Here is a 16099-nt window from a genome sequence, read left to right as displayed (position 1 = left end):
GTCGCGACCTATGTATAGCACCGAGTGAACCAAGTAACGCTTTATCTCCCCGCTTATGCACATCGCCACCACATTCTGGGCTGCTTGTGGTGACGAATGCAAAGCGGTGGCGACAATCATGACAGTGTATAGTCGCGTAAATTACCAAATACCTTGTATTCGAGCAAAAGTTTATATTAAGTGCTGACTTATTAAATGGTAATAATATTGTCGCCATCAAAAATAGTATGCCGCCGGCTTCCCCACAACGTTGAAGCGCTGTATACGAACGAACGATGTTGCATAACCATGTTTCGCTGTCCGCACGAAACGCAGACTGCCTTTTGCCATCTCCCATATAGCTTAACATATGCAGGCTAACTTGTTTGGTCCTACACGCACCAGAACAATACGTTTTTGTGATTGTTTGGTGTACTTAATTCGTCCGCTTAGTACTTATGACTACCAGAGACTTCGTGCCTGTGCATCTGAAGAAGCCGTGTCGCCACTTGGTTTTATTGATGTCGCCATGGATATACGAATGGAAGAGAATTGTCTGTGCGCGCATGTAGCACCGCCAGGTCTCTCTCGTCCCGTCGAAAACGAAGATGGTACAGTGATAGCTGTTATAAAGGTTTTCCTGTTGCATTCGCGTTGTCAGCGTCCATGGATTGTTCCGTAAGTTTGTGACATCATGATATCAGCGAGTTGTCATCGGCTTTGCGAAAGTGCGCTGTATAGTCGCACTTGACGTCGCGCAGTGCTCGACCTGCGCTTCACGTGCAGAAGAGGCTGAGGAAATTTTCGTCGCGTCAGTGCTCGTGTGCATCGCATTGCATGGAAGCGCGATACCCTTGAATGGTGCAAACACGAAGCGAGAAGCGGAAGTGCAAGGCTATAGCTGCTCCGAAGCAAGGCATGGTACACACGTACTCAATTAAGCAAGAAACGTGCAATATGATCGACGACCACCAAACTTTTTTTGCCGGTGATTGTCACACAATTGGGTTCTCGTTCTCGGTTACCGTAACTATACTGACGTTTAGCATATCTCTTGAATATACTTATGCAGTATATGCATGGCGAATCGATGAGCTTGGCTTTTAGCGAAGACTTCTGCAACATTTACTAACAGTGGACTAACGAGTGTCCGATTTTTTTTATAGAGTATAGGCTCCGCCTCAACAGAATTAAAAGAGCATACAAATGTGTGCCTTTTATCCGCTATTTTGTTCCAACTAGCACCAAAATCACCAGCAACCTTTTTGTTCGGAAATAATCCGAGTACTTTTATTACTGCGTTGAAAAGACAGATGTATTATCGTGCTCCGATTCTAATATTGTATGTTTTGTTTTTCTGCAAGATTGCGTACATGCGAGATAAAATTCCGGAACATTCTGCGCTGTCCTTGCATCCGAAATGGGAATGCAGATATTCAAATGGATCTGTTGGCGCCGGCTCCGAAACAGTGACGCGCATTGGAACAGTGTTACCTAGTTCTTCGTCAATGAAATTATAGTCCTCGCTGTGAACTCCATGGACAGTATAGATTCAACTGCTTGTTTAGAGCAGGTAAGAAGGGCATCAAGCGAAGTCTCTCATTACTGGTGATTTCAGCGAAGCAGTATGACATCCTGACTTCAAACAATAATATACTCCGTAGCGCTCTCTTCTTTCTCTGGAATCGTTACTTGCATCGGCGTTTCTTTTTTTTTAAATTTGCATTACCTTCTTGACAAACGCCCGAAGGACTAAATTCTCTTAATTGTTTATGCCATCACATAAAAAAAGCAAATTTTTGGTGTTGCGTGCCGTAACCATGGTGTGATTATGAGGCGCGCCGTATCGGTGAATAGCCGGGGCAATTTTGAGCAACGGGGTCTCTTTAACATGCACCTAAATCAAAGTATACACGGGTGTTCATGCACTGCGCCCCCATCGAAATGCGGTCTTCGTGGCAGGGTATCGAATCCGCGTCCTTGAGCTTATAGAGGCCCTATTTTTCGAGCTGTTCCTATTTCACCCCCCCCCCCCCTCCGACACAAACACTCAAACAAACAGAGTTTGGTAACATTGTGCCAATGGGCTGCCAACCAGCAAATACTGACGCTACGGTTTCGTTTATACGGCAATTTTGTTTATCAAGCGAGCACAAGAACTCCTCGAGAAGGACTCTCGAATATAACGAACTTGAGAAGACGCTTCATCTAACCGTGAATGTGCTGCTGCGCGCGTGAATTCTCTCCTTTTGCCCTTTAGGTCTTTATTTTAATGGCAAATCCACGCTTTCTCTCGTGGATGCATGGACGCCATCCAGAAGCCAGTCTAGCTAACCTCCCTGCGTTTCTGTTTTCTCTTGCTGCCTCTCTCTCTTTAACATGGCCGGTAACTCGGAGGGAAATAGGAGTAATGAATATGATGTTAACCTTGTTTGTGAACCAGGCAGTGTGGCCCACTTGCAATCGCCGTATGACACGGTATAAGCACAGTATTAGTCAATGCGACTTTTCACGCGACGTTACAGGGTAGACGAAAACTAAGAATCAGCTGTGCCGATGAAATTTTCATTTAGTGTAGACACTCGGGAGAATTTTAGTCACGTTCAATTGTAACTAAACGGATCGAATCGCAGGTTTTCTCTAGATGGTAAGTCGCGAAAATAACAGCGCGAGTCACGGAAATAAGAGTTACAGCTGACATTAGTATGTTAATATAACTCGAACACGTTAATTCGCGCTGAACCTATTTAAATAAAAAAAAAGAAAGTGACAGAATTCAGAATTTCTCTGGTGCTAAGCTCACTGTGACCTCACGAACACTGGGGAGTGCGTCGCGCTCGCAGGTATATCGATAACAGCGATAATGGTACATCGAAGTTTTTTTTCAGCGCGCAAATGCTTATTTTGGCTACAAGCCCCGCCTCACATCCAAGCGAAACCGTTGAATACCATGCTAAGTGCTATTTGGAGGGCTGTTAAATGAAATAACAAAACATTACACCATCATGAAGCACGCTGTGGTGGGAGGCTCCGGAGTAATCTTGACCATCTGGGATTCGTTCATGTGCACTTAATTTGCGTTTTTTGTGCATTTCGCCTCCACCAAAATGCAGCGGCCTTGGTCGAGAGTCGAACCCTCGACCTCGCGCTTAGCAGTGCAACGCCGTAGCTGCTAGGCTTCCACGGCAAATTAGGTCAGTGCGCTTGAGATATACATACATGAGGCAACTGCATGCGTACATGTATTGAGTCGCAACGTACTGCTTTATCACGCAAAACATAAATGTGCTCACGGAGAATACTCTGTGCCTCAAAATGCCGTGCTACATAAGCCGGTTCGCTTGTGCGTGGATTGCCTGAACATTTTAATTGCAAGCATTGCGAACATTGCAGCTTGCAGGACGAGGATGTGTGCCTACCGCGATAAAACGACGATGAGTTGATCAGCACGCCTCTGGTCACGTTCTCTTTCGACCGGGAACAGCAAACCTATACATCGAGCCTTCATGATTGTCCTAGTAAACGTCGCACATCTGAGGGAAACCAAAATTCGTTATACAACGCGTATAGATGGCACGAAAAGAGAAGATGCGCAAAGCTTAATCATCTGCTTCGGCATTGTTCGCCGCTTTAGGCAATAATGAGCAAGTCATTTTTCAAAGCGTACAACACCTGGTCATAGATATATTTTGCCTCCCTTAAACTGACGACAGCGCCACTTCATTTCCGAGCCCTCGTCTTATGCGGCTTGTCACTTATGCAAATGACGAGAGAGAGCCACCCATGGTTTTGTAAAACTAAATGAAGAAAGACTTCTGTCTCACTCCTTTAGCCTTTAGTCCGAGAGAAAACCGAAACAGGCAAAAATAAAGAGGAACACGTGGAGGTAATACAACTAGCGTGCAAGAATGGTCACGTGAGTCAAGCACGCAGTCATTGGAAGCCTACCACGATGGTGTGGTGCCAGCTCGATTCCATCATCCTAGCTTGCGAGCACATTTATTATGCGGCATTACCTGCAAGTTTTACTCGCAAATTCAGACCTGCATCCCTTGGCGAACTGATCCGCACTCCGTTCGATCTGTCCGCTCGGCGGACAAGCAAGTTTTTCCTGTAGTGCCCGTTTTATAAGCGCATACCATAGGCGCCTGGGATAGCGCCTTGTGAGGAGGGGGAAGCGTGTGGCCGACCACAACTCAGCTTTTCTCTCGTCCGGCCTTGGGAGAAGAAAAGACGGCACCGACGAGCTGCGGGTTCGTGATCGCGTGCGCCAACCACTCCAAACACCCCCAGTGTTGGAGTCAGACGCCGCCGGAAAAGTCATTCGCATTCATTGCTTCCTTGGCCAAGAAAAAAAACTGGCTCGTTCGCGAGTAGAAGGCCGCGCCAGAACAAGTGGAACGACAACTTCCGCTTGCTAATGGTCCGCGAGCGACGACAGCGCCACCGCAGAGTGGCTTCCGCTTCGTGCCTGAGCGCGATTAATCTCGCCACCAAGATGATGCCTCGCCTTCGTCACCACTAACGACGTTATTATCGTGTGTGAGGCAGGAAGCCTCCCGCTCGCACGAGCTGCCTTTTTGCATTGTGTGGACACTGGGCACGTATACATACACCACTGCGTACGAGTGCGCGCACATGCCGACTGTCGGGTGTGTCGCTTTGTTTTTCCATGTCGCATCGCCACTCGATTCTGCTCGGCCACATTAAGTGTGAAAGTGCCGAGCACAGGTAAGCCGGCGCAGCACCAAGCGTGCACGGTGCTTGTAGGCGAGGTGCGTGACTCGACGGCTCATGAACGACACCGCTGAGCTCCCTCCCTCAAATCCTTACGTGACTCTCTACATGCTGCTGCTACGTTATCGCGCACTCCCAGTGAAGACGCAAACGAACAGCGTTGGGTGCCGCTAAAGTGTACAGCAGACAACTCGGGGCGTGCGCAGAATTGAGCGGAAAAAAAAATTCTCCCACACAACGGTTTATAGGTTACCGTACAAGCATTAACTAACACGGAACATACATGTACAAGGCGTATCGATATGACGTGCCGTCACGTATAGTCTTAGGGAGCCGACAAGTCCGGCGAGTTCTTATACAAGGTTGATTTGTTGACGAGATAGGACCGGAATGTCTCTGCTATGTTTCAAAAAGTCGCTCCAGCATACAAGCGATCAGATATCGGGAGAAAAAAAAAGTAAGCAATAGATAGGCACGTAGTGTAACCTAGACAAAAACACGCATACGTCGCCGATCTATAGCATACAGTCCGTCTTTCGCATAAGAACGCCGCGGCTTCCCCTTTGCGCAGTGTCAGCAGCCGCGAGATCTCCCTCATCCATTTACATGATAGTGGTACGTACCTTCCTACTTCCGCCCATTTTTGCGCATTTCATTTAGAATGAAGTGCGGTGTTTTTTATTTACTTAATTTTCGGTGAGCATATGAAGTGCATGTCCATCGATTACCCCCGTCCTACTGTCACAAAAAAAAAAGAAAATAGAAAAAGGAAAAGACATTTGATGTATATTTGAAACAACTGAGCGACTTACAAGAAAAAAGAAGAGAGAAATTGGAGGGAAATTTGGTCTCTTCATTTGCTGAAACTCTATCCTACCGCTGTTGTCCGAATCCCTTTTTTTTTTTTTTTGATAACGTCCTAATATGCACAAAAAACAATCAAACGAGCGAAAACTAATCTTGTGTATATACGTTTTTTTTAATTAATATGATATATAAGGAGATGTTGGCGCACAATTATGGCACCGGCTACTCCTTAGCCCTTGAGTGAAACTTGAACACATATCTTAAAGTAAAACATACAAGGCAGTTCATGTAAAATAGAACACTCGGGCACACATATGCAAAAACACACTTATAGGCACATATCACAACAAAATGATAAAGAAATGTTCCAAAGACAGCGAATGAAGTCTCTGATAATGTCCGTCGTTAATATTTGGTTCGACCAGCACAAAACAGCAGAGCACACGTCTGGTCTTTAAGAAGATGTATGCGCTCGTGAGTACATAACAGTGGATACGTTATTCACTTCAGCACACACATATGATGGGTGTCATATGAGACTGCGCATAATAAGTACGACATGTGTTATACAAATGAAAGTTCGGTATTTCTTAGTACTTGTCAGCAATACCGCTGTCTTGTAAGAAACGTGTCAACGCTTTTAAAGCTTGCGTCTGTAAAACTCTAGTTGGCCACGGGCCCAGAAGTTTCCTCAAGCTAAACGGTCTGCGGTCTAATGCCAACAGTTCCGATTTAAGACGGCGTCGCGGCGTGTCATGATGTGGACAGTCTATGAGAAGGTGACATACGTCTTCATCTATAAATCCACATTCGCAATCGGGAGTTTCAGCTCTACCAATTCTGTGCAAAAAATGTTTTGTGTATGCGGTGCCTATAGCCTCAATCGGTGAATAAGAGTTTCTATACTTCTATCTAATGCTATCGTAATTTTGAATTCAATGAATGGATCGATTGAATTCAAAATATACGTTAACCTGACCACGTCGCGTTATGTGTCGCTTTATATGTAAACTTATTACGTGCCTGTACACCTGCACTTTGTGTCAATTTTTCGTGTTGCTGTGTGACTGGTCTTTATGTCTAGCGTTATATGTTAACATATTGGTGTCCTTCTCACTGAATTTGATGGGAAGTTATGTGTCTGGACTGTATCTTGTGTCCTCTTTAGTGTCACTGTAAATGGACTTCATATTTAGGTGAATTTCGCCATGTCTTGACTGACAAACTATCACTAGGTGCAATATTATATATTTTTTTTTCTACGGATTTTCAGTTATTCCTATTATTTGTTAAAAAAGAGCAGCCACGCTATATAAAAGCGCCAACATCTCCTAATCGAGATATAATAATAGGCATTCTAACTAACATAAAGTGCAAGAAAATTCGCGTTTTACGTGTATAAGGTGTATTTAACGGACAGCAATGAAATCAGGAAAAAACAAAGAAAGAACAAAAATAACGAAAACACGTACGCCCAGCAGAGCACCCGCCGGAGGTGGCCCAAGCCGAAAGGCGCGCCCTTAGTCGGCCGAAAGCCGTGGCGACGCCGAAATCCCAAACACTCTATTTCTTTTACGGCCGCAGCGTTCGCAAATGGTTCAGCGCTCTCGGCCCGAAACAGTAGAGCGGCGAGACGAGCAAACTCCCCCTGCAGCACATCCTGCCGACGCTGTGCAGCGCAAAAGAACAAGTGCAGCGTGGGTCCCTTTCTGCGCGGCAAGAACATTTAGAAACAAGCAAAACAAATTCATTACAATCTAACGAACACGACTCCAAACAGCGACACCACGGTCCGGCCTATTTCCGCAAATAGCCCGGCGTTAGAGGCACACACAGGCGGTGGTTCCGACAAGCGGAAGAGCGGCCGATTGAGCTCCTTCTCGAAGAGGGGCCAGAGCCCCGGGCTCAAGCAGATGAAAGAGCAGCGGCTCGTCGGTCAGCTGCAGGGGAAAAAAAGGGAAGGCAGTGAGCCATTTTGGACGTCGAGCAGCCGTCCTTCTGGCCAGTTGCACGGCTTTCATCAAGAGGCACCTTCCTCGGACGCGCACTTGCCCGGGACGGCGGACAGTAAAAACCACGGCGACTTTTCGCGCCGGCCGCACATAGATTCCACTTAGCGGGGAGGAAGACGTACCGCGTGCTCTGCCGCGAGGAAGTGTAAACCGCTCAGTCGTTAATGTCATATCCGCGGCCGCAGCGGCTTCCTCGCGCAGGGGTGGGCTCGATTCGGCTCTTGTTTATAGAGATGGGCTCTCGGCGGCCGATTAAGGTGAGTGCGGGACGTAAAGATGTGTCGCGCGCGCGCAGCTTGCCGAAGCCTGCTTCCCTTGCGTAGACGCGGTGGCACTGACTCGGCTGCGGGTGCGATACTGAGCGCCGCGTGCAGAGTTCTTTTCCTCTCCCCGTTCTTCGGTGATGCGTGACCCGCGCACGTCCCGCTCTGGTTTTGTAGCTGTAAGGGATATTTCTCAAACGAGAACATACTATTAGGCGCACTTATCGATCTGTGCTACTCCGTTTTTTTACTGCTCGTGGAATACGGTGCGTCCGATAACGGATTCCTTTTGCTGTTGTTTTTTCTTCGAGGTCCTCCGCGGTTCTGGCAATAATTTAGTAGCACCACAACGGCGTTTACTGCATCTGTGCCGTGTATGTCGGTCGTGGTCGCTACAAGTGCGTTTCAAGTAAAAGAAGAAAGATAAGCGAAGTACTGCGCTTTTTGTCGTCCAATCGAGACTATATATTTAGACTCGCAATAAGGCCTGCCTTGATTTGTCTATGAGTTTTATACAAGGTACGGCTTAGAAAGAGGAAAAAAAAAGGAAATCTCAGCGCATTAGCAATGCAGGTACACTCACTCATTTCCCAATATTTGAGCTACTTTTCTTACATCGCGTCCCGTCGATATCAAAATATATGCGTGTGTGTGTGTGTGTGTGTGTGTGTGTGTGTGTGTGTGTGTGTGTGTGTGTGTGTGTGTGTGTGTGTGTGTGTGTGTGTGTGTGTGTGCGTGTGCGTGCGCGCGCGCGCGTCAGGTTTCACCATATAACTGCAGTAGCATTCTGTAGTATAGTTAAGCGGCATGCATGAGCCCGCGTGGGTATTTATTGTGTAATAACGGCACAGAAAGGCAAAAAAAAAAGAGAGAAAAAGCGAGAAAAATGAGACGGACAGGAAGACACGGTGAGCATAATATCTCATATTAGCGTTAAAATTCCCCACGTGGGCTTTGTCGTTTCTTTGTTCTCGCTGATAGAGCGAAGGCGCCGTCCAGCAGGTATATAAATATAGAAATAAGTAACGCTGTGATGGGTAGATGAACTGTGTGTGCTTCATATTATCCTGCAGCGTACTTATACATATACTATATGCTGTTTAATAAGCGGCTGTAGCACGCATGTATTTACGCAAGGTATATGGAAGTGCGCCGTGCTTCTACAGCCTTATGTAACGTTCGGCGCGAACGCTTCTTTTTTTTTTCTTTTTTTTTATTTCTTTTTAAGACTGACCACCAAGTCCTGAAATTGAGCAAATTCAATTTAGTACGCAGAACTCCACTTGTATACGCGAATACATTGGGTTGCGATGGACTCGGGTGACCTTTTTTGCGCAAACTTTCGCACTGTAGGACTTGGCCCTCTCTCCACAGGTGCCATGGGTGGTGTCGACTGTGCCGTGCGCATCTGAGCGCAAATGGTCAATCGACAGTTGCGGACAACAATATATAAAGTATGATGCACAAATCAAATGAAAGCCCTGAGTACCGTGCCGTCGGTAATCGCTATGATTTGGCGCGCAGTTCCATATATTATACTTTCACAGGTAATGGTGTTGATACGTATATACCAGGTGTTTCACGTAGCTATAGAACCAAGGATTAAAAAAAAAAATTGGGGCTGCTACGCACTAGTGGTGCGAGGACAGAGGAAGCAGTGGAGCTCGTGGTGCTCCCCTCCTCCTTTCCCTCCACCTCACCCTCACTTTCCTTTCCCACCTCTTGCTATACTATACATGCCTATGCTTTGCTTCACGCACTCCCCTCCTCCTTGCCCTCCTCATCACACTCACTTCGCTTTCCCACCCCTTGCTATACTATATATAGGAGGCTATGCTATGCTTTACTCATTTCCTCCTCACCCTCACATCACTCCTCCTTACACTCACTTCCTTTTCCCACTCTTTGCTCTTCTATGCTATACTATGCTATGAACTCCTCCTCCTCCTCCTCCTTTCCCTCCTGCTCACCCTCATTTTTCTTTCTCCCCTCTTGCTATACTGTACTGCACAAGAGAGGCACATCATCATCATCATCAACAGAACGCTTGTGACCACCGATCCGCTAGTTTCTTAATATTTCTGCCTTCACCGCTGGATATCCGCCTCGTTTCTGGCGCCGATGCAAGTATAGACGTACCCGGGCCCTGCCGGGTATGTCGGCGACAGCGGCGGCGGTCTCCAGGAAGCGCACTGGGCTCCATAGTGCTACGGACAACGACGAAACCAGTGTCTACTCGCTCAGCAGTGAGGACTGGTCCGATGACGACTTTCAGCTAGTACGACGCCGTAAGGCGAAGCGAAGAAACACCGGGTCCCCCCTGTCTTCAGGCAAGTCAACTCTGAAATCTACTCGGAAGACCGCAGTCAGTGCAATTATTTTCGTACGAGACCTCGCTACCGACAACCTGAGACAACTCAACAGACAGTCGGTCAAGGTGCTTCTCGAAGGGGCGGTGCCAAATGAAGTAAGGGACGTGAGAGTCAACACACGAAAAAATGTCCTGGCTGTCGACGTTGCACATGAGACTGAACTAAGCACATTGACCAAAAATTGTGGAACTTGATGGCATAAAAGTTCGCTCGTACATCCCACTGGCCAGTGGTACCACTACTGGTGTCATCTACGATGTGGACGTCTCTGTTTCCAGCACAGACTTGACCAATCTGGTGAAGCCAACGGTAGATGGCATCCCTATATAATACACATGTCGCGCATGGGCACTTCTCGCTGTATACAACTAACATTCAAGGGTGAATCACTGCCCTCGCATGTCAAGGTAGGCCACTTTCGGCATCCTGTACGACCGTTCATTCCAAGGCCGCTCCAATGCCACAAATGTATGAGGTTTGGACACGTGAGCGCCGTGTGTCAGAGCACAATCATTTGCTCGCTCTGCGCCGAACCACACGCTGCAGACTCCTGCGATGCCACGGTCCTCAAGTGCCACAACTGCCTCAGGTCCCATGAAGCTTCGTCAAATGAGTGCCCCAAGAAACAGAAGGAAAACGAAATCCTAAAGCAGGTGGTGCGAGACCGCTCGTCTCTTCGGGAAGCTGTTGCTGTCGTCACAAAGCGACGCTCCCGATGCCGTAGAGGGTCAAGGAGCTCTGTGAAGCGCAGTTCACAGGTGACACCTTATACTCTGCTTCCTAGACTAGACACGCCCGAGTCGATTTCTGAGGACAAGACCGCACCAGAGCACATGGACACTGAAGCATGGCCGGCATTGCCAAAGCTGCAGCCAGAGCCACAGCCAGAACAACAGCCACAGCCAAAGCCACAGCACCATACACAGCGACTCCAATGGTCGCAGCAGACACAGACCGAGTCAACGACAGCGCTGGTTCCCCACGACTTGCCCGAGAAAGACAAGGACAATGCTGCGATGCTTCGCTCTCTTCTGAACACCATATTCATGCTTTTGAATAAGCTAAACACTCCGACAGCCCGAGCTGCCTTGCAACTGCTGGAGGTTCTCGATCCAGTGTTTTCAGCGCTGCAGTAATCACAAAGGCTCGCCCACGGCCCTCTCAAAGGCCGCGATCCCTCAATGGAATGTCAGAGCGCTGATGTCATGTAGGTCAGAGAAGCTCCAGCCTCAGTGACTGATTGTACCCCTTCGCACGTGCAGTGCTCTCCTTCTCTCTCTCTCTTCCTCTTTCTATTCCCCGTTCCCTTATCCCCAGTGCAGGGTAGCAAACCGGACGTTCGTCTGGTTAACCTTCCTGCCTTTCCTTTTCTCTTTCTCTATGCTGTGATTTACCCTCTCGCCTCCTCTAATCTCTCCCCCTTACCCTCACTTCCCTTTCCTACCCCTTGCTATACTATACATGCCTATACTCTGCTTCACCCTCCCCCTCTTCCTTGCCCTCCTCCTCACACTCACTTCCCTTTCCCACCACCTTGCTATACTACACTATAAGAGGCTATGTTCTTCCCGTCCTCACCCTCACATCACTCCTCCTTACACTTACTTGCTTTTCCCACCCCTTGCTATGCATGGCTTGTTCGCGCTGCCAGGAACTGGACGACTTGACACGGAAAAAGACACACACAGGGTGAAGCGCGTGTGTTTTTTTTTTTTTTTTGCGTGTCAAGTCATCCAGTTCCTGGCAGCGCGAACAAGCCATGTATTCGCACCAACTAGCCCCCATAGGGAACCAGCGCTGGAGTTTCTGTGCCGCCCTGGCGGTCAAAGCGCGCACTTCTCAGCCGCTCCCGCGGACGACACGCACAAGGATGGCTAGCGAAGGCGGTGCGGGCACTGAACGCCGAACAAAAAAAAAAAAAAAAGGAGGCCGACGGTTACTGCAGCGTATATAAGTGTCATAACTACGTAGGAATGAGAGGTGATATATCTTTCTTCGTCTTTCCTGCGAAACCATACGAGCAAGAACGGAGGCAACGTTAGATACAAGCTGTCAGGCGAGCGGGGTAAGTTCGGTCCTCTCTGGCGGCGTCGAGCTGGGGTCTAAAGCGAATTTCGCGTGTTTCATTGTTTTATACAACAGTGGAGACGGCCAGCTATGGGAGCACTTGAGGCACGTCAGTTGACGTTGCATCGGCTAAGTTATTGAGCTCGAGTGCTACCGCCGCGACGTGCTTGCAGGCGCCGTCGCTGCCGGCCTTGCAGGAACAGGAGGCCCCACTTATCAGGCGCTGAGACGAGAGGCGAACACATAAAAACTGCATTAAGTAAACGTGCACAAGTTTTCGTTCGAAATGAAAACATGTAGTGCCAGCGTTGCGATCACGCACGGAAGTCAACTCGCTGTACGATTAAACCAACTGTGCGATTTACTGCGTACAGCTTCGCGCTTATTTTACACAACTACACGCGCCGTAAAGAAACAGGACAGGAACACGCGGTAATAACCGAGCTAGCATCAAATGCTCGCTTACATGAAGTGTGACATCGTAGCTGGCTTGGTGTACTTGCGAGTGGCGTTTCGCTGCAACTTGAGAATCGCTGTCACGGCACGACACCGTCTCTTTCACATCGTATACGTATTTCGCCTTGCACAGCTTCGCCCCATTTTCAAGTGCCTTTCTGCAGAAGTGGTCCTCAGGCCATGCTATTTTACTAAAACCATAGCGGAGCACAACTGGCGCCATAGCTGTCGACAACTTAAACAAGCACGGGACCGCGAACCCGGGAACCACGCTAGCGGGTTTACGCAGGCGCGCTCGCCGCGGCACACTGCGAAAAATATATAAAGCTTTGCAAATTTTCTTCAGTATTCTTTCGCTTGATGGCGCTAGCTGAATGAGCATTCGCAGAACCTTGTTAATGTTTTATTTTCTCTCTCTCAGAAGCTTGAACCGAAGCGAAACGACGCGCACAGCCGAAACATATGCGAGCTGCAACCAATGTCGTCGGATCGAGCGGCGGACTTATGCCGCGACTTCCCGCCAGGCGCATTTTTTCGGCGCGCCACCTATCCAGCGCTGGTCTCCCATAGCAGCTTCCCATGATATACTATACAAGGCTATGCTATGCTTTCTTTCTCTCTCTTTCTGTTCCTTTCTATCGCTTGTCTCTCTCTCTCTCTGTTTACTACACCTTCTTTCGTTGTCTCTCTCTCTCTCTTTGTGTTCCTCTCTCTCTCTCTCTCTCTCTCTCTCTCTCTCTCTTTGTGTTCCTCTCTCTCTCTCTCTCTCTCTCTCTCTGTATCTCTTTCTCTCTATCTCTTTTTCTCCGTCTCTCGCCTATAGCAACGCGTAATATGGTTCCCATAAATGCTTATTCTGCTAGCGTGTCTGGATAGCCGAGTGGTTACGACGCTCGCCTTTGGACCGTGGGTTCGCGTATTCGAATCCCGCATCGCTAAGTAGATTTATTTTGTTTTATTTATTTCTTCTCCTCCTCCTCTCCACTTCTCTTCTCCTGCTGCTTTCTTCCTCCAACGTGTTGCTAGGCGACGCAAGATGGCATATAAGGTAGATGATGATAGTTCATGATGATGATAGTTTTCTGTGCGCGGCACAGTTTTTCCTCCGGCTTAAACAGCTCCGCTGTTAAGAGTGGTTAACCGCAACTGAGAGAAACCATAGTGATCTGTGCTTATCTTGCTTTGTTAATCGTTTAAAATTAGGCAGATGTTGTGCCGGTCTCGGTGGCATGCACCCGTTGAAGACTGCACCCGCCTATAAACAGCAGTTGTCAGCCTAATCAAATAATAATAATAATAATAATAATAATAATAATAATAATAATAATAATAATAATAATAATAATAATAAATTAAAAGTTGAGATATCCGAGAAGAAATTTGGACTGTATGTGTTCGTTAAAACAAAGAAACAGAATCATGATATACAAAGGAACATTTAATATCCTGGACCACATATTTGGTAGTTTATCAACCGACCATGCATTTCAACTTGTTCTTTCTTATGTACGGTTGTGAACGGCCCTTGTCATACGTTGCCGCACAACTTTATTGTTCTTGTCTGACAAGGTGTACAGTGCTGGTGTGCATGTTGAGGGTAATAGTTTATCCTATTTTCATGGTACTTGTGTAAAGACAGGTTGTGAGTGGTGTCTACATTGGGCTGTCTTCTTTTCAGGAATCCTAGAGATGTCACGCCCGTGGATCTAGCATATTGGTTGACCAAAAAAAGGCTCCACCACGGCAGATAGCGGGGAAGAAAGAAATCTGTGCATCAAGGTAACTGCCGCTTGATTTTTAACAGTTACACTGTGCTTAGAGTTTTTCGTCAGCACTGTTTAATTATGCTTGGTGGTTATTTGTTGGCTGGTGCTGCCAGCGGCTCGCGATCATCACTCGCATGCCGAATTCTACCCGTCTGCGTATGGACCGTGCACGCAGCAATTCTGTGAATGACCGGCGCTTTCCGGAAAGTGAAGGTTGCAATGACCTAAGCCTTCACCCTCCTCTGATGCGTCACGCATGCTTCCCGAGATGCAGGCATGGCGACCATGAGACTGCAAGTGTGTATTATGTTCTACGTCCGGCAGGACGCTGATGCGATGTGGCACTCTATCTAAATGAATGGCGCTCTTGAACAAAGTGGCAGAACCGCCTTCGGTGATACACAATGACATCAGCAGCCGATGCGTTTTCGAATGAAACTATATATACGTTGTGTCGTAGGCGTAACATAAGATAGCAGTAAACAAGCAGAATTGGCGCTTCCTGACCTCACGTGCCTTTCACACGGCGCACTATAAAATATATATTTGCGGACGAAGGGCGTTCGAGGTTCTCGCGCGGAAACCGCCTGCACTTGCTCGTGGCTAACGAGCAGCATTTCCCGCCGGCCAGTGGAAAGCGTTCGCGGCCAAGTAAGCCGCTTGCAATCAGTGGCAGCCGCGTCCGACCCCGTCGCGCTGACCGTGTGGCGGCGGTAGTCTGTGCAGCCGTAACCCGAATTGCCGCAATGGCTTGACCCCTTTAGTATTCCGCGGAGAGCGCGCCGGGGACGCGCCGTGTAGCGGAAGGGGGATACGTGAGCCTCCCGCGGGCAGGGACGGCCCCGAATTGGGGTAATTTCATTTCCTGCCCGGCTGACACCCCGGCTGCCAATAACAAAGACGTTACCCTCCCCAGGGTGCAATGAGGCGACTCATGCTCACCACTGCCTAATGAAATATCCCCTAAGAAAGGGTCATCGGGCGCCGTCTGCCGGGACGCCGCCTCAAGTAGGAAACGTGTCCCGTGCCTGACAAAAACCGGCATCCGCTTCCGAAGCCGGCACTCGACCGTCACCGATCACCGCGCGAGTGACAGTGTCACGCGTCCACTTTCTGCAGAATCGAGCACGTTCCACCATCACAGCGTCCCACCTACCGATAAGCACCGTTCGTACAGCTGTTGCTTTACACTACATGTAGCGATCGCTACACACTTCACACTCTATAGCTATCCTCTGGAAACGGTGGTGTCGCGGTAGTGAGGCCATCACAAGCACACAGAGCGCTCGGTGCTTTAACGATGTTGGTATTGCGCGGGTTTCTGTATTTGCCGTACACTCTTAATCAGGTCCGGTTAAATGCTCGCTATATCAAGGAAACCAGACGAAAAATGTCCGGTTTCCTGGCTATATCTAGCACTTTAAGCGGGACCTGATTAAGAGTGTATAACAGCCAACAACGCGAGCTGCTCTGGTGTAGACTGCAGTTTTCGATTCGGCAGTACACGGACAGCTTTACTGGCCGATTGCTGCACTGAAAATGACGATACATTCGTTAAGTGTTCTCCACGTAAAAGTTGAATAGAGATATACGCCATTAAAATACTTGAAAAGAATTACCGCACTCAGAGATATATTTCG

General features: G+C 48.1%; 1 protein-coding gene across 1 annotated transcript in view; it reads left to right on the top strand.

Moving 5' to 3' along the window:
* The window catches only part of LOC119375421 (iroquois-class homeodomain protein IRX-6), a 120120-nt gene that overhangs the window by 47421 nt on the left and 56600 nt on the right, over positions 1–16099 (top strand). The window contains exon 2 of the mRNA XM_037645600.2: positions 14372–14472. The gene's annotated coding sequence lies outside the window, so the exon portion shown is untranslated. The remainder of the gene's footprint in view (positions 1–14371; positions 14473–16099) is intronic.

This window comes from Rhipicephalus sanguineus, chromosome 1 (assembly GCF_013339695.2).
Source record: "Rhipicephalus sanguineus isolate Rsan-2018 chromosome 1, BIME_Rsan_1.4, whole genome shotgun sequence".
NCBI lineage: Eukaryota > Metazoa > Arthropoda > Arachnida > Ixodida > Ixodidae > Rhipicephalus > Rhipicephalus sanguineus.
Note: the sequence above shows the minus strand (reverse complement) of the source record. Positions and strands in the feature narration are given on the sequence as shown.